Consider the following 20,343-nt stretch of genomic DNA (forward strand, 5'->3'; position numbering starts at 1 on the left):
TTATAATAAATAATATATATTATATTTTTTAAAAAAAATTGTTTAATAAATAAACAATCCAACCCCCCCCCCCCATACATGAATAATAAAATACTTTATTTTATTATTATTATTTTTGACATAAATCTCACTTGTATTTTGATAGGAGGAATATAACGAATCAATCAAATTTTCAACACAAAATTCTCTTATTATTCAAACCCTTCTTGAATATAATTCTAATTTTCTTTTATCTATGGACAAGGTTCCAAATTGAATTATTTTTCTTTCAATCATATTAAACAAATGAGATACAATACGAATATCATAGATACAGAACAAGAGAGCAAAAGATTCATGCAACAAAATCCAGAGACTCAATTTCAACAATCACGAAGAAGATATGATTATCTAAATAACATAATTCTAACTGGGTGCATAAAACTCAAGAACCTACTTGATTCTGATGCTAAGATCGCAACCACCCAAAAGATTTGCAAGAGAATTCGCTCCTATCCAAGATCTTCCCTCTAAAAAATTTCCCAAAATTTTCCTTCCAGAATTCACTCTCCAAATTTGTTTCTAAAATTCGCATCCAAGTTCATCTCCTCCCAAAAATGAACCCTCTAATTGTGATAAAGAGTTCTCTCCTTAAATCGGGGCACTAATTGTGCGTTCACCCAAGAGAACTCCGTGGTCACCAAACTCAAACTCCAAATTAACTTTTATTAATCTTTCTTTTATCTTTTCTTAATCTTTTCCATGCACATTAAATTGAATTATAAAATTACTTTATTTTATTTTCACTTGACTTTTAAAAAAAAATTAATTTATTGAATTTAATCGCATGCGCACTCTATGCAATTAAAATATTTTTATTAAACTCACTTATTTTATCTTTTAATTAATTTCTTATATTTTAATCTCATGCATACATCATGCAAACTTAAAACTTTTTCATTATTTTAATATCTTTTCACTCTTTAATTTATTTTTGAAACTTAATTGATAAAATATTTATTAACTTAAATAACAATAATATTTAGCATTTATTTAAAAATGAACTCTAAATATATTATATTAAATTAAATAAATATTATCACGTTCTAAATTTATTCTTATAAATTTTACCTTCAATTTTTTTTTTTTTTAAAATTAATTTCCAAATTAATTAAATATAATTAAATATTAAAATATCATAATAATTTTCTATTAAATTAAATCATTAATTTAATCTTTTAATTAGGCTTAATTAATAGAAAATTCACCAAAGACTCATAACATAAAATACGAAAACCATCATAGAAAAATTCATACAAAATCAAACTAAAGGGTTATAATCATGAATTAACATCATCTGACATATTCAGAGGGTACTCGACTTAGATACTTGTCCTAATTTTCAATTAGGACAAATGGCTTAAAGGTTTGGGATTTGGACTTGAGAATTTATCTCCCCTCTCTTACCATTGAGATAATGTGGTAGGGTACGCTCATCCTAGCAATTCAAGGAAGTCAATACCTAGTACTTGCAACCTGCATAAAATCCACACATGTACAAATACAATATATACTACGCTAAACATGCAATGGCAGGAAGTGGTGCATCATGTAGATTTTGACTAGCAGGTGACTATGACTCCCTTCCTTAACCACATCAGAAATGCCATACATAAAGAAAACAAACATGCACACCATACACATGCAGTATGGGGTAAGTACCCATAAGAAAACATATAATAATCCATCTGACTAATCATCAATAATTGAAAGCATTGTAATAATCATCATGCATACATGAAATATAGAGTACCAAGTAATCACATCATATAATAAATTGAATGTGAAACAATATCTGATAATCTCTAAACAATGCTACTAATCAAAAGCATAGAACTAGCCTACAAGAGTTGGGCAATGATAACAGAAACATGAACGAGGGGCAGGCACTACATACCAAGTGTTCCAGTTTATGAGATATGAGCTCAAAATATGAGATTAAATTTAAACATGTCAGCATCAAACATGTCCCATGTATGCATCTTATTAGGGGAAAGCATTTCCCAATAATATCAATAATGAAAATTGCCAACAGTAATGAATGTATACACAACACCAAAAAAATGTTCCAAAGATCAATTAAAACCTTGCACATATTGGTCGGGCCTCCCATTCATGATGAAACCAATTCAAATAAAAGTCAATTAACCACAAATGAAGATACAATCTTAGGCATTTAGATATTTCACAGAGAAAATAGGGGTCAATAGTGAACTCAATATCTATGTAGCATGATAGACACCCTACAAAGAAGGTGCCTTGGATGTTGAGGGAAGGACCATGTTAGTCCTACACCATTGATTGAGGTCACTATTCTCCTCCAAACTCAAGAAGTACTCAATATTAAAATTGATTGTGGTGATGAGGATTTAGTGAGAGATTGAACAACAAAAATAATAGGAGTCAATGTGAAGGAAGATTTATTAAAGTGAAGCATAATTTTTATGAGAATGACTATTGTGAGAAGTTTAATTTTTATTTTAAGGAGTCCCTTCATTGGTGGAAATATATTAGTCCTCCTTTTAATAATCATGAAATATATTCATTGGAGAGATGTGTCCATTTTGAAAGGGTGATGGTCTTACAAGATAATGAGGATAGATTAGTAATATTCTAATGAAAAGGATGTACACAGAGTAAAGAAATGAAATATTAATACTTGAAGCCAAATAATTGAGAGAAATGATTTCCAATGTCGAATCATATGAGACACCTTTTTCGGTGGTGAGGACTATTAATAGAGCATCAGGTCCCACAAAGTATGTAAGATAATGTTGAGGTAATGTGTTTCTTTTAGATTATTATTATTTTTTCTCCATTTTATATTATTGTAATATGTCTTATTATTATTAATTATTTGTAGATATATTTAATGAGATAGTATAACTGAAAAAAAAACAAAAAAAAATGGTGATCATATAAATAGATCTTTATCTATATTACATTGGAATGATCTTATATCACTATGCAGAATTACCCTTGAGTATTATGTTAGTTTGTCTTATTCCATTACATAATATAAGAGTTATGTGCCTTGATCTTTTCCTCCAAGAATGTTATTATAGGAAGAGGGAGTTTGAGATTTAGAGGGAATCTGACACATATTTTTAAAGGAGCATATATATGATATAATTTAGTCAACCTTCGGTGGTATTATTCATATTGATTCAAAGGGAGTAAACCATGTTGTGATGGATTCTCTAATGATCAATAAATTCTTCTAGTCAAGTTGATTGTGATTCATGAATATACCTCATGACTATTTTATTTTAATGGGCCTACCCTCTATGTACATCATGAAGAAGTGACGACTTTCAAATGATGTCACTTGTATTTGTAGAAGTTATTGTAAGGTGATGATCTTAAAATAAATTATATTATAAGATCAAAAAAATTGAGTATATGGTGAATGTCTTGCATCTCAAAATTCTAGGAGGCCATTACTCAAAGAGTACTTGGCGAATATCATTGATATTCTGGGAGGAAAACACTCTTGATGTTAGATGTGATATCAAACCTTATTTTGAGTACTTGGTGAATATCATTGATATTTTGGGAGGCCAATACTCTTGATTTCATATATGATATCAAACATTATCATGTATTATGGGAAACCAATACTCTTGATATCAGATGTGATATCAAAACCTTTTGAGTACTTGGTGAATATCGAATGTCGATATTTTAGGAGACTGAGACTCATGATATCAAATGTAATATCAAATGATGGATATCATGTGATCAAAGACATCATAAAATTTGGCATACCTAATATTACCAATGGTGTAGTATATGTCATTTGTTTATCCTCCCTAGCTAAGAGGGAGTGTTGATGTTTTTTGTAGCTTTAGTAGGATAAACCTATAAGATCAAAGAGTGTAAGAATTTGTCCTAGGGAAATATATATTCTCCCAAGATCAAGAGGCTCAAACACAAGCACAAATATGGACCAAAGTATGATCAATATAATAATGAGAATGCTCTCTATTGTAAAATACACACTAGGAGTGCCTATATATAAAGGCCTCTCAAGATGCATCGAGAATGGTTCTAGAAAGAACTAGGAGATAAGATAAGCATCATGACAACTAAGCACACATCTTATCCTTCATTGTAGATGAGAGGATAAGTATGACAAGGTGTATCTCATGTAGATATTTTGTAGACACCATGTGCTTAATTAGATGCTAACTCCTATGTTCTAGACACCACGTGCATAAAAGAGGTGCAAACTCCAGTGTTGTCAACATGACAACTCACTAGAGTATGCATACTTTGAAGTGACTAACTAATAAATATTAAAATAATGCATAACCTAAGTAAACTTAAGTAAAGTGTAAATAGTAAATACCTATTTACACAAACACCCCCCCTTAAGTGCAACTTAGGGGAATGCACTTAAGCTCAAAAATGCAAAATGGGTCTTGGCTACAAGGTGTTGAGCTATCATTTTGCACAATGCTTAATGGAAATAATTCTTTTGAACTCCTCTCTTGAAAAGTCAATCTTTGGGGATCAACTCCAAGGTTTCAGGTGATCTTGTGACCTATTAGAATCTTCTTAGTTGAAGATAAATGTGAATGTTCATGAGGAGGCCTTTGCTAGTTCGAACCAATTTTAGATCAAATGACTAATCTGCTTGCTATTTCAAAATTCACCACAAAAGAGATATATTTTTTGGTATTTTCTATTTTTAAATGAATGCAATCTAACAATGCAACTATATGAAGTCATATTTTAACCAAGGGGTTAGTAAACCAAATAACAAGAACTTTAAAGAAAATAACATGAAAGTAAAATCTTAACAGACATAAGCTAAAGAAACAACACATCTATGAGTTAAGCTTTTGAAGAAATTAGTGGGCAACCAATGAAAATAGGACCAGTGCTTCCTTTATTCTACTAATGCAAGCATCGATGAGAATTCAACAACCATAAGATGTTTCACTTTTCATCAGATCGCAAGGACATGGAAAATGCACTCATGTGAGACAAAAAGCTATGTAGGAATGATATGGTTCAATCTCTTCTCAAAATAAGTACATTAGTAGAATTTGTAGAACCATAGAAAACACTAGAATTAAAAGATTGCACAACTAGAAATAATGCTATAAACTTTTGGCTCAATCACAATTCTATGAACATACATTCACAAAAAATATGACACATTTAGGCAAGAATCACTACACTCCAAATGCGAGCACCAAAAGAATAATATTATTACAAAATAACGACAGCCCTGATTACATACTACAATCCTATATTTATAAGAAATTATCTCCTCAATTTTTTTTGAGAGTTAGAGAGATTTGTATGAAATCATATGCTTCTAAATTAATAAAAACAAACTAATTATACACAAACTAACTATCTAATTGGTGCTTAGTAAGAATCCATCCATTTTTATATCATTAATTGGATGCATGAGCCTTTATATGTCATAAAACAAATAAATTATAAGAAAATAAGAAGAAGAGAGCCTTTAGTTGATATAGAAGTGTCTAGAAGTGTAAAAAATAGAAGCTCAACCTTCACTAGGTGTCTTTCAGAGTTAAACTACTGTCAGAATGTGTTTCCAGAGCATGGAAAGATTTAATTTTAGAACTGGAAATTAACTTTTGGCGCACCTTTGGAGAAGCATAGGGTGAAGCACACCTTAGAAGAAGTGCACCAACACACCTGAATGAATTCTACAAAATTCTCCCAACACTTTTTTGCAAAAAGTGCATCAGTGCACCTGCATGAATTCTTCAAAGTTCTTCCAATAATTTATTGCAAAAAGTGCACCAGCACACCTGTGCACCAGCATGAATTCTTCAAAATTCTTCCAACACTTTGTTGCAAGAAGTGCACTAGCACACCTATGCACCAGTATGGATTCTTCAAAATTCTTCCAAAACTTTGTTACAAAAAGTACACTTCTGCAGCAGTGCACCTCAAAGGTCCAAAAATGCAAAATTTTACCTAGTGCCAAAAATAAAATTTTGGCTTCTGGATTTTGTCCCCCTTCATACTAGAGCTATATCTAGATTTTTTCTCTTGAATTTCCCTATTATTTTAGTGACCTTTGCTGCATCTAGTAAAGCTAAGGCATTATATTTATCTTTGACCTTTTGCCTATAGTTATCTACCTCTATATGGGTTTCAACAAAATCCTCATGCTTGGTATCTAGTTCTAGCAAAGCTTCTTCTATCCTAAAATTTCAAGGCACTCATGTTGAATCTTGTCATTAATAATTGTATAAGATGAGGTACTTTTTTTGGTTTAGGTTTCCAACCTCTATATCTTTGATCTTTTCTTCTCTCCAACTACCCTATCCTTCTCGGTGAGAGACTAGGTGATCTAGATTATGCAAAATAATAAAATGTTTGAATTTTTTCCCAAGATTTTCTAGGCATTTTTTAATGACTTTTTTGGAGGTCTTTTGCTCAAAATTTCAAGTTGAAACTTTCATTGGTCCCTAAAACTAGGTATTCAAAGGCTCCCTATTTTAGGAACTAAAATTAGATTTTTAGTTCTTCTTCCCAATAGTGTAAATGGTTCTAAATTCTAAGCTCTAGGTCAAAATTTATGACCTCAACAAATTAAGGATGCCTTTTTTACCTACAAAAAGAAGGAAACATTAGTCCAGAGAGATTAAAATGTTTAATTAAGATAAAGCCTAATGACAATAAAAATACCAAAAAAACTTAGTTTTTTGAAAACACCAAAAAACCCTAATTTTACCCTTGGACTGCAAAAACATTGTGCACCTGGCACACCTCTGAGGTGCACTTAGTGCACATTTTCCCTATGAAAAAGTGTGGTGTGCATCAGTGCACCTTGTGGGGTGCAATGATGCACACCCATTTTGACTTAGCATAAAGAGTTTTTTTTTTTAAGGTGTACAGTAGTGCACCTAATTAGGTGTGCTATGCACACCTTTAAATGGTTATGCTTACTTATTTTTTGGTTTCTTAAGTTTCTTGGGTAGCAAAAATAAGATGCGCACCTAGGTAGGTGTGTAGGTGTGCATGTTACTTAGATTTTTATTTTGTCTTGTTCACATGTGCTTGTGTAGGTAGGTAAAGTGGAGTTGCACACCTGCTAGGTGTAGAGCTACGGTGAATGGAGAGGGGAAAATGAAAAAGAAAGAAAGTGAGATAGGAGTGGGGGGGTCATGGGATCTTTGGTGCAACTATGGGAGTGTGCAGCTACACACTTACCTTTTGTAAGGGCTTTCTTCATGTTTTGGTGCACTAGCACACCTGGGGAGGTGTGCTAGTGCACCTTTTTGTTTTACAAAAAGAGTTCTTCTGTCAAAAACTTGACTTTTTGAGATTGGGTGACTCAGATTAGGTCAAAAAATACTAGAAAAGATTGAAACCCTGGACTGGGGTTCCAAAAAGCCAAAAATAAAGTAGGGGGTCCCCATTTCTAAGTAAAATGGGGCATGCATTGTAAAACCACAACACGTGGCCATGTTAGGTACCAATGTACAAAAGCAATGCTCTACATATAATGTGATGCAATGCAATCTCTCGTAAAGTGGAGAAAGAGGGAAAACCACATGGGAAAAACCCTCCTCCAAAATGAGAGATATGTGCAATAAAGAAGATGAGAGAGAAGAAGACCTTAGAAGAGAAAAAGATTCCTCCTAGAAGAAAGAAGAGAGAAATCAAGGGACTCCCCTTTCTACAACATCCTGCACCCCCAAGAGATCTCGCAAATGAGTATACTTGACCTCAGTGAAGGGTTTGGTGAAGATATCTATGACCTACTCTAATGTAGGACAATACTATAATGCAATGATCTACTCCTATATCGGCTCTTTGATGTAGTGTATATGAACCTCGATGTGCTTGGTCTATTGATGCTGAAATGGATGCTTAGAGATCTCAATAGACTGATTGTCACAATGTATGACTGTAGGTTTAGGTGGATCAAATCCAAACTCCTCTATGATGTGTTATAACTAAATAGCCTCTATAGCTGCATTGACAACTCCTCAATACTTAGCCTCAGTTGAAGAAATATCAACATTATTTTGCTTCTTATTTTGCCAACAAATAGGGTCAGAACCAAGGTGAAATTTGTAGTCTGAAGTAGACTTTCGAGAATCAATATCCCCTACATAGTTTGAGTCTGTATATCCAACCAACTAAAGTCTTATACCTATTGCATAATTTATCCCATGTGATGTGTACCCTATATGTAGTACAAAATGCACTTGGAAACCTTTCGATGAAGCTCATGTGGTTCTTGCATGAAGCGAGAAACCATGCCAACTACAAAAGATATATCAGGGCATGTATGTGTCAAGTAGAGAAGGCTCCCAACTAACTATCTATACAATGTAGCATCAACAAGTGGAGTGGTGCACTTGGCCTCTAACTTGACACTTGAAAGAAAGAGAGTAGGAGCAAGCTTGCAGTCACTCATGTAAAACTGAGAAAGAAAGTCAAGAGCATACTTGGGTTGAGAAAGTGTGATCTCACCTAAAGACTATGTGATCTCGATACCAAGGAAATAATGTAACAAACCCAAGTCTGTCATAGCAAATCTATCCTATAGAGAGGTCTTGACACTGACAATGATGGATGAAGTGCTCCCTGTAATGATCAAGTCATCTACATAAAGCACAAGTATCAAGTGTGAGTCATTTCTCTAAAGAATGTAAACATTCAAATCAAAATAACACTTGATGAATCTTGCTAAGAGTAGGAAGGAATCCATCTTGGTATACCAAGCCCTAGGATCCTCATTAAGATCATAGATAGACTTCTTTAATTTGCAAACCATAGTAGAATCTTGTATGAACCCCTATGGCTACTCCATATAAATCTCCTCATGATGATCACTTTTCAAAAAGGCACTCTTTACATCCAACTGGTGTACAGCCCAACCATGAGTTGCAACAATAGCTAGTGTCAAGTGAATTGAGTTCATCTTGGTGACTGGTGCAAAAGTCTATATATAGTCAATACCTGGAACTTGTGAGAAACTGTTGGATACTATTCTAGCCTTGAGCTTTTCAACACTTCCATCTGCTATAAATTTGTTTCAATAGATCCACTTACATTGAACCACCTTTCTTCCCTTAGGAAGGGGAACTAAGTCCCAAGTTTTGTTTTTTATCAAAGAGTTATATTCTTCCTCCATAGCCTTGTCCCATTCTAGAATACCTGATGTTTCCTTAAATAACTATGGATATGAAGCAATGGCTACATATGCATATAGAAATGACTTGTGATGTGACCTATTCCTTTGAGTGTCTGAAGGATTTCCCACCAATGAACTTGTTGAATCAAGGGTCTATTGTGCCCAACGGGGTTTAGTAGAAGAAGAAAGAATTTGCTCAATTGTTTGTGATTTGGAAATGTGATTATGCCTACCAATGGAATAAGTAAGGAATATTCTCTAGATCAAATGAAATATTTTGCATGCAGGGCCTAGGTGTTACTGCTTGATGCCTGTACAAAAAAAATTCTCTACATGCCTAACTGGGCTAACAAATTTCAAAAAAATAGCTTCAAAAATGTAAAAAAATAGCAAATCTAAAAATTAAATTGCAAATCTAAAAAATATCATATCGAGTTTGCAAATTGGCCCTTTAGGTTCTAATTTGCAAAAAAAAATTTGCTTCAAAATTGACTTTAGCCTAGGGTAGGCAAATTTATAGTCAATTGTCACTAAATTATTGCTCTAGATGCAATGGCAAGGTCCACTTCAGCTCTAGACACTCCAAATTACAATAGATGTTCAGGATCTGAATTGGGTCCCTTCAAAAGATGAAGCAACAAGGTCTCCAATGGCTATGTGACGAGAATCTCCCTTAGCTCTAATACCATGCAAGAATTTTCCTTAGGGGAATATTCTCCCAAGGTCAAGAGGCTTAAACATAAGCACAAATATGGACCAAAGTATGATCAATATAATAATGAGACTGCTCTCTATTGTACAATACACACTAGGAGTGCCTATATATAAAGGCCTCTCAAGATGCATCTAGAATGGTTCTAGAAAGAACCAAGAGATAAGATAAGCATCATGACAACTAAGCGCACATCCTATTCTTCATTGTAGATGAGAGGATACGTATGACAAGGTGTATCTCATGTAGAGATGTTGTAAACACCATTTTCTTAATTAGACGCTAACTCCTGTGTTGTAGACACCATGTGCATAAAAGAGGTGCGTACTCCAGTGTTGTCAACATGACAACTCACTAGAGTATGCATACTTCTAGGTGACTAACTAATGAATATCAAAATAATGCATAACCTAAGTAAACTTAAGTAAAATGTAAATAGTAAATACCTATTTACACAAACAAAGAGAAATTAATTAAAATGATATTTATATATATTTTTAAAATTATATTAATCATATTGATAAATAGACATGTCTCTTCTCTTAGTTTATTCCTTATATAAATACAAGGATGTCATCATTTGGAAAACACATACCAGACATTATGGTAGTGCCATTACAAATACAACAATCCTAATAAAAATAACAATGTGGGCTTCAATGCCTATTCACCCTAATTGTTTATCTCCTACTTCTCTTATACTTAAATGTTCAATTTATATATAGGTTCTACTTGGTGTGTAAAATATCTACCCTTCATTTACTAATGACCAACCTTCACCTTTTGTCATCATATGCGGTTATCACTTAGTCTTTACCTTTAAAAAAAATTGTGGGTACTACGAAACTACTTGATCAAAAGAATATGCTCCTATTGATTTTCCATTGGTGGGGGGGGGTAAAAGCACAAACTTGTGTCACCTTTTATAAGGAAACTTGATATCAGAATGTGATAGTTCAACATTAATGACAAAAAAATGGTATTTGTGTTTAAAATATGAAGATGATGTAAACTAATAAAATGTGTAGAATTGGATGAATTTTATGCCTATAATTTTTATAATTTTTTGAGTAAGAATTTATTGATTTTATTTTATTTTGAAGTCCATTTTTTAACTTCAAAAAGTATAGGGTGTAGTTCCCATCAAACAAGTATATGTAAATCATTTTTTTTTGTTCTGATTTGAAAATATCTTATAGATGACATGTATAGCTAGTGAACAAAAGAAGAAATAATTATTTTTGATGTATATTTTCTTTGTTATAAGTACTCAAGTTTGACCTTATTAGAATCCAACAATCTTTTCCTCTCGTCAAAACTTCCCTATCAAATCTATATCTTCTTGAAAAAATTATTTCATATTCGTGAAGAGGATTCTCTCCTCTAGAGATAAACATGTTTTTAAAAAAAAATTGATATGACTTACTATTTTTTTTTCCTTTTTTGAAGGAGCATTTTTTGAAATGTTGAAATATCAACTTATAATATTTTGAGATTATAACATATTATAACTAATCAAAACACTCAAAAATTTATATAATGATGATATTGAATCTGAGATCTATAAAAAGATATTTTTAGTTTTTGAAAAAAAAAAGAGTTTTGATAAAGAAATGAGATTTGACCAAAATAGGTTTTGGTATCATAAACAGTGACACAAATCTATGCTTTTACCCTGGGTTTGTTTGTTCAATGTTTGGATCATTAATTGCTACATAATCTTTTCCTCATTTATTGATTCTCTTTTAATTAAAATTCTTGATGGTAGGTCTACCGTACTAATTTCAGCTACATGTATCTATCCATTGGTACCCACATAGAATGTAGATTTGGCATTCACCATCTTTTGATTAATTATTGGTATATCATTTATTCTATTATTTTATTTGAGGATAACCTCTTTTTCTAGCTTGCTACTGATGTGTACTCAATTGTTGCTTGCTATTTAGTATTTGCATTTTTGAATTTGAACCTTTTAATGGTAATTTATGATAATATTTTCCTTTGAATGTCTATATATTTTCCCTTGGACCATGGGCTCCACTCATATTTTTTTGTAGTGGAAAACATATCTCAATCTGATGTTAGATATTTTCTTTGGATAAATTCACACATATCTCATCATTCCACATAGTCTAGCATTGAAAAAAATAAATTACATGATTCTAGATGCATGAACATGGAACTCCCAATGGAAAATTTATCCTTCTATAAAGTATTTGATAACCTATGACTTGGGAAGAAAATGTTTAAATATGACTCATGAAGACCTCATATGAGTTTTCCTAAGCTTGGTCTTCACTATAGGAATATGCAATCTATAGATTGAGCATTATGTTTGGAGAATAGTAGACCTATTAATCATTGACATGTGGTTGGGTCACATTGAGAGTGGGAACAATGATCTCTAATGTGATGAGAAGAATTTGGACCTTGTGGGAAATGAATTTTAGGTTGAGCCTTGGTGTCTAGGGGGGTTAGAGAGTTCCTTGTACATAGCATAGTCATTTATTCCTTTGCATTGTTTGTGTAGACAAGTCACAATTTTATTGATGCATGGATGGTGCTCATATGGTGATATCAATGCATGGGTGCTATTTTTCTTAGGACTTCTATGTGATTATCACCCCTCCTATGGCATGTGTCTGAGATGTTATTTATGTTGGTTAGCTCTTAATTGTCTTTTTATCATTAATCAATGCTTCAACAAACTTCATTGATTTTACATTTGTCAATTTGTTGAATCAAAACTTGTATCAATGTTATCCTCTTAGTCCATGTACTTATCTTAGCCAATCAATATATTTACAACATCAAAAATGACTAATATGAACAAAGTGATTATCAACTTTCTCTCTGGTCTTGGTTGATGCTTAGAATTGAATCAAGGAACCTGATCTAATGTGTAGAAAAATGTTTTTGATTGCTTCTTGCATGGTCTAATAAAAAAAGAGGCTTGCAAAGTCCAATGGACTGGTGATGAAGCTATTAATGTCTAATTGGTGCTTGGGTCTACCTAAGACCAATGCACATAATGTGGATTAGCTATCCCATAATCATCATAGAGGAGAATATAATGCCTTTGATAAACAAAGACCTCAAACTTCCAAGTAAATGGCACTGTGTATATACATTCAAAACACTAAATATGATGATTCCTCTCATACCCTCCTTAGTAAATTGCCACTAAATTATCTTCATCTTTCTAAGATCTTAGGTAAGAGTCTCAAATACTATGCATTTTACATATATATAAATCATGGTTGATGAATGTAGTTGTAGTGTTATTATGTAAAGGTTGCAATCATAATAATCTTCCACATGGTTGATCCTTCAATGATGTTTGAGTTGAAGTCTCTACTATTCTACATGAGGGTTCTAATTTTTTATATATACCTCTCATAACCTTATCACTGATTCCCATTATATTACTACATGAATCCTTGTGATATAGTTAGCTTCCATGTTGTTCCCTATCTTTCAAAGGTTGTGACTCTTCCTTTAATAATCCACCTGATGCTCTTTATATAGATACCTAGCAATATCTACGTTTGTTTCCAATTCTCACACCAAAGAATACTTGTCCTTTGTAAGATTATTCCTTTTCCATATTTCTCTCTTCAAAATTTATTGTTTATGCCTCATTTATTATATGATTTTCCTTTATTCATGGTCGATAACTGTCATTTTTTAATCCCTAGTTGATTTGGTGATAGTTTATTCATCTAATGTCGAATATGCTCTCATAACTTTGAACTCAATTCTAAAATAATACCATGAAATCTAAATGTTATTGAAGTTGACATTTAGATGTTGATACTTTTCTGTAGATAATGATGATTTAATCTATTACATAGTCCATACTCATGGGATTGTTTCTTCATAAAAAAAAATTCTTAAATCTTCCTACAAAATTATATTTTATATCATCTTCATCTTCTTTTCTAAGTTTTTAGCCTACTCTAATACCATGTTGAATTATCAGGATCACTACAAAAGTACTAACATTGCCATTGTTATAGGTGTATTTTAAATGCAGATCAGAATCTCATATAAATATGAGAGGAGTAGACATGTCTCATGCAGAGACATGTCTCTATGGTTTAATCTTTGTTTAATTAATAATAATATATTAACAAAAATAATATGTATAACAATATATATAATCTAATATATGTGTATTATCTACTATAATATATATATTATATACAATTATATATATATATATTATAGACAATAATGTATATTATTTAACATGGATAAGTATATATAGGAAATGATGGTTTACCAATAACAATAATATATCATAGATCAAATTAATCTAACTGAAATTACAACCTTAACACATATCCCTTACAAACTAGTGTTGCATTATTCTTTATGACTTTTCCTTTCTCATTCAACTTGTTTATGAAAACCCACTTAGTTACAATCACATCCATGTCTTGTTCTTCTCAGTTTTCTCAATATCTTCATTTATTGCTTGTTTCTAGTCTTCATTCACCAAAGCATCTTTAATTATTTGGGTTCAAACTCACATAATAAACATATATCATTCTTCACTCTTCTTCTTGTCATGACTCCTAGATCTTTATCTCCAATGATTTGATCTAGTGCATGATGTCTTCTCACATACTTTTCCAAAATATATTTCATCTTGTTTATCCTTTTTGTGCTTCACTAGATTCAACTTTCTCTTATTCTTCAAGTATTCCTAGCTACACCTCAGCTTCCTCTATTTAATGGTCCGAAGTGTCTATCTATGACTCAACTCCTATAACCTAATTCTTCTCACTCTACTCATGCTTGACATTACTCTTTTATAGAACCTCAATAGTACCTAGTTGTTGATGCTTGGAAACTAGTATCTATGGTTCAAGTAAGGTGCTAGGTTCACCTTCATAAACATAGACAAAATTCTTGTAGTCTTGAAGTTCTTTCTTGAATTCCTCTTCATTATTTTTTGTAAATTTATCAACTCTAACATTTTCACTCTCTACAATATTGTTAGTGTTAGAATTCAAACATGTGTAAGACTTTCTTTTAGTGGAATATCTTAGAAATATGCCTTCATCACTTTTTGCATCAAGTTTTCTTTTTCTTATTTTTTCAATATTTAACACTTTCTTCCAAAATATTGAAATAATTCACATTAGATGCATAGCCATACCAAAGTTCAAAAGGTATTTTTTTTTTACCTTTCTTCACTTGTAGTTAGTAGAGAGTATAGACTATAGTACTTACAAATTCTCTCCACTATTTTGTGAAAACTCTTCTCCATCATCAATGTCCTTGCACAATCCATAATTGATCTATTCCTTCTTTTAGCTATACCATTTTGTGGTGGAGTCCTAGGTGCACTCATTTGTCTCTTGATTCCTTTGTCATTATAAAATAGGTTGTTCTCCTCTAATATGAATTCACCTCCTCTATCCAATCTCAAGCACTTTATACTCTTTCATGTTTCCTTTTCAACTATAGCCAAATACCACTTAAATATTTGAAATGCATCATATTTTTCTTTAAGAAACATAACCATCATCATTCCAGAAAAGTCATCAACAAACAAAACAAAATATTTGTCACTATAATAGATTTTCACTCCAATAGAACCACATAAATTAGTATGAAATAACTTCAAAATATCATCAGAATTATAGATCTTGCTCTTGAAACTAGATTGTGTTATTTTACCCATTTGACATTATTTGTACATCACCTTATCAAGTTTTCTTAATCTTGGTGACCCTCTAACTCTTTTCATCTTACTAATTCTTACCAAATTATCAAAATACACATGACAAAGCCTCTTATGGAATAACCAAACATCTTCAATTTGTGCAAATAAGCAAACATCTTCATATAGGTCTAGATAGAATAAGTTAACTCTTAATTACTCTCCACTTCCAATTAGTCCACTGATAGCACCATAGATCCTTTCTCTTCTTATTTTGGAATTCAATTTTTTAGATTGTGTTGGATTTCTTTCTTGTAAAGAACATATTAGGTAGATTTAAACCTGATACCAACAAACAAAGACCAAGGACAAGCCTAAGGATGAGCTAAATCCTATATTCAGCAAGGCTAAATCTTAGTTCTGGACCAATTAACAGAGTCATCAGGACTCACTTCACTTTAGGCTTTGCTAAGACAAGGTAGGAAAACCTAAGGGATACATCACATTAACTTGATACTCTTCCATGCAAGACTATCCCCTATAGCAGAAATGGTCAATATTCTTCTACAATTTGCTAACAAACTTCCTAATTGCAGTAGCTAATCACAACCAAGGAAAGTAACAACAAACAAGCCATGACCAACAATTCTAGTTCTTCAATACACAAAAAGGGAAATTGCTATTCATTTTAAGCTTTGATCTCTCAACATCATCTCGGTATGCAACAACAAAGAACATTTATCCTTCAAACTGACCAGTCCCTTATCTATTGGGCATCAATTGAATCTTAACATGCAGATGGATACCTAAAGTATACTCATATATTCAGGCATATGATCTATCTATTTGACTTGCAAAAAAACATCAATCTTCATGACAACTCTCATACTTATGATCATATCCTCCTAGTGTAACCCACAATCCTATCAATGTAAACAAGCATTTACATGGATCTTTGTTCCAATAGCAAATTCATCCTGACATACAACCTTAAGGGATTGCAACTGAGTTCAAGCTCTTCATTCTCAAACACAAAAGATTGCAAATAACAGAAGGAGACTAGAATCATAATGAAACTAAAAGAAATGAAACTCTTGCATTAATTTCCTTGGAAACAATACATCATCTGCATATCAAAACTCAGAAAATACACAAAGAATGACTGTGTAATAACAATGCTTCAAAAGAAATACGATATGATGTTCATAACTGAAGAACACTAAGAAAATTGGTATCACAACTGTGAGAAAATCTCAAGAAATTGGAACCAGACTGGTCTCACAATCCTTCTAAAATCTTCTAAGAATTGGAACCATTACAAAGAATAGAAAAGCAAGATATATAGGAGAGAAGATATTTTAGGGTTTGTAATCTGAAATTGACATGTGTCCCACTGAAAGAGTCTTCAATCTGAAGTTGCTGAAAATTGGACTACCTTCATCTGCCTACAATTAAAATCATAAATGATGCCAAAATATCTAATATATCTCCTTTTAATAATCTGCAAATATCTCTTATTGAGAACATATCAGGAATTCATCACAAATTGTACTAAAGCTTTGAAAATTTGATCATAACATGTCACCTCTACTTTTGTCAAGCAATTAACTGCACTGTTGCCAAAAACATAACTACTCCCAACTGCATTAGAAAACCATTAGATCATCTTTAAAGTTGTTGGGGAAGTCAAATTAGATAAAATCATGTATATATCTGGTTAAATTTTCATCTACAACATTAAATCTGCATATTTCATTGAGAAGCTCCCAAGAATCAGAAAACCTCCTATAGCAGCTACCGGCTGATACCTGCACAAAATCTGACTACAAAAATGGAGAGTTCATCTTTTTCCAATTCCATTTGTATATTACATTGTATATTTTTGATAAAAAATGCCCCCCCTAAGACCATTCTGAAAAACAGGCCCCCAGATTGAACAAAGCCATTAAAATTTTGAAAAATTTAAAATGTTATATAGGTAAACTATATAAAACATTAAAAATAATTCAAATCCTTCAAAAATTTTAAAATCTATGCATTGAAAACCATTTTGAAATTTGATTTATAATCATTTTACATTTCCCCTTATCTCTCCAAGTCCACATGTTGATTCCAGATTCACTGAGCGGGCCCCACATGCATCTTCCCCATTTGAAATATGTTGAAATAGTTGAAATTTATGAGTTTTATGCACTACGATATTATGATGAAATCGTAACATCGTAGCATTTGAAAATTACTCTCCCGATCTCTCGAAAATACATCTTCATTTTGATCACACGACGCACTACCTTATGATAATCATTTTAATTCTCCCATCGTGACATCGTGGCCCTCTAATTCTCCTCCCCCGACTATACAACAAAGCAACATTCAGAGCATTGCACATCCATCAAAAATGTCCTCCGATCTCACAAGAAAGAGGAGCCCCACCATATCATCGCAGCCCCTTGGAGGCTAGCCCCCGATCATACGACTACATTGTAGCATCGGGTGAAGTCAAAAAATTTGCCCTGACCTTATAGAAAAGGGGGGTTGTCATAGCATCGAAGAGGCTTGGAATTTCTTTCTTGATCATACAACTGGTCACAACATCGCGCACCCCCTAGATTTCACTTTACCTCTCACGGCTTGACATAGGATCGGAGCCTTTAAATTTTTTTTTATGATTCCCTTATTAGGCCAAGCGTAGCATCATAAAGAACTCACCCTTCTTTCATGATCTTATGACATTTTCGTAACATCGAGGCTCCACAAAATCTACCTCCTGATCTCCCAGCCATTTTGATGTTAAGATGTGATCGTAACATTGCAACACTTCAAAATTAGGCCCCGATCATACAGGGAAGTCAAATTACATTGACCTTGCGGATACTGTGGGCAGGCCCCTACACAGACTTGGCATCTTACAAGACATGAGCCTTGAGATATGTTACCCTTTGTATGCCCGTGCATTAATATAACAAAAATACTCCCCACATAATCAATTTGCGATATATCATCTGCCCCTACACATCAATATTGATGTGAAACTCTGCACTCCAGATGTGAGACACCCCCTCCTTATTTGATGTGGATGTTTGTCTAAATCAAACCTGAATTTTCACTACATCTTCCTTGAATGTTGATATGTCTCTTGCATCAGACGCGAGCCTCAATTTGCTTCCACCTTGCCAAGAGCCCCCTTGCTCAAATGTGGAGATGTTGTATTCAAATGCTTCCATTAGATATTGGGGGCTTAAAGTGACTCAAAATTTGGAATGGTCACTCAAAATGGGAATGTAATTTTGAGTGTCATCAAATTGAACTCGTCAATTGTTCCACACTATAAAAGTTATATTTTAGTCCATCAACCCAATATGCATTTTCACATGTGATATTATCATTTAGTATGATTGATCATTTACCTTTCACATAATATGGTACATCATTACCAAACCTAACATTACTTCCATTATAATGTTCTAGCATCTCAAACTTACTTGTATCACCATTCATATGATGTGAGAAACTAGTATGAATTATCTATTTATCATTCTTACTCACATGTGAAATCAATGTAGTTTTCTCATCTTCATCATAATCATCTTTGTAAGAATTTGGTATAGCTATGATACCAAGTAAGAATTTTCCTTAGAGAAAAATTCACCCAAGATCAAGGAACTCAATCACAAGCACAATATTAGACCAAAGGTATGATCAGAATAACAATATCCATAATTGATTTATTTCTATTCAATGTTCTATTACATGTCTATGTGTACATAGACGCTAGCAGTGCTTGTATATAAAGGCCTCTCAAGATGCATCTAGAATGGTTCTAAAAAGAGCCAAGAGATAAGATAAGCATCATGACAACTAAGCACACATCTTATCCTTCATTGTAGATGTGAGGATAAGAATGACAAGGTGTATCTCATGTAGAGATGTTGTAGACACCATGTGCTTAAATAGAGTGCTAACTCCTATGTTGTAGACACTATGTACATAAATGAGGTGTGAAGTCCTGTGTTGTCAACATGACAACTCATAAGAGTACACATATTCCTAGGTGACTAACTAATAAATAATAAAATAATGCATTAACCTAAGTAAACTTAAGTAAGTGTAAATAGTGAATACTTATTTACACAAACAATCTTTTATTGTGACATAAACAACTTCATCATGATCATCATAATCACTATCAAAATCATCTCCTTAAACAATGTAGCAATATTTCTTACCTTTATATTTTTAGTACTTTTTACCTCAAATGTCTCAACTATCTCTCTTTCCCTTGTAATTGAAATCTTTCCTTTCATCCTTGTCATTTGTGTTGGGACATCTTGCAATATTATGATCAAATATGTTACATATAAAATAGATAATAGCAAGTTTTCCTTTGTATTTTCCTTTTTTTCTTGGTAGCCTTTAGCCAATACTACTTCAATTTTATCAAGGTCATCATCAAATTCACTATAACTTTCTACATACTTTTTTTTCTTCTTTCTCTTAGATCTATCAAGGGTCATTTTAGCCTTAAAAGAATATTCAACACTAGCAAGAGAATAATTATCAAAATTTGATAGTTCAAATGTAGTGAGTTGACTAGCTAGACTATCTAATGTCATATCATTATGAGGTGTACATCTTAGTTCTTGAATTATATATACTCTAATTGCATAGATAGGAAGCCAATTCCTCAATACCTTACTTATCATAGTCTCATCAGAAATGATGCCTCCAACTCCTCAGATAGAATTCATCACCTCTTTTATTTTGCCACAATAT

Source organism: Cupressus sempervirens, chromosome 2 (assembly GCF_028749045.1).
Source record: "Cupressus sempervirens isolate cs-2001-9-10 chromosome 2, ASM2874904v1, whole genome shotgun sequence".
Lineage (NCBI taxonomy): Eukaryota > Viridiplantae > Streptophyta > Pinopsida > Cupressales > Cupressaceae > Cupressus > Cupressus sempervirens.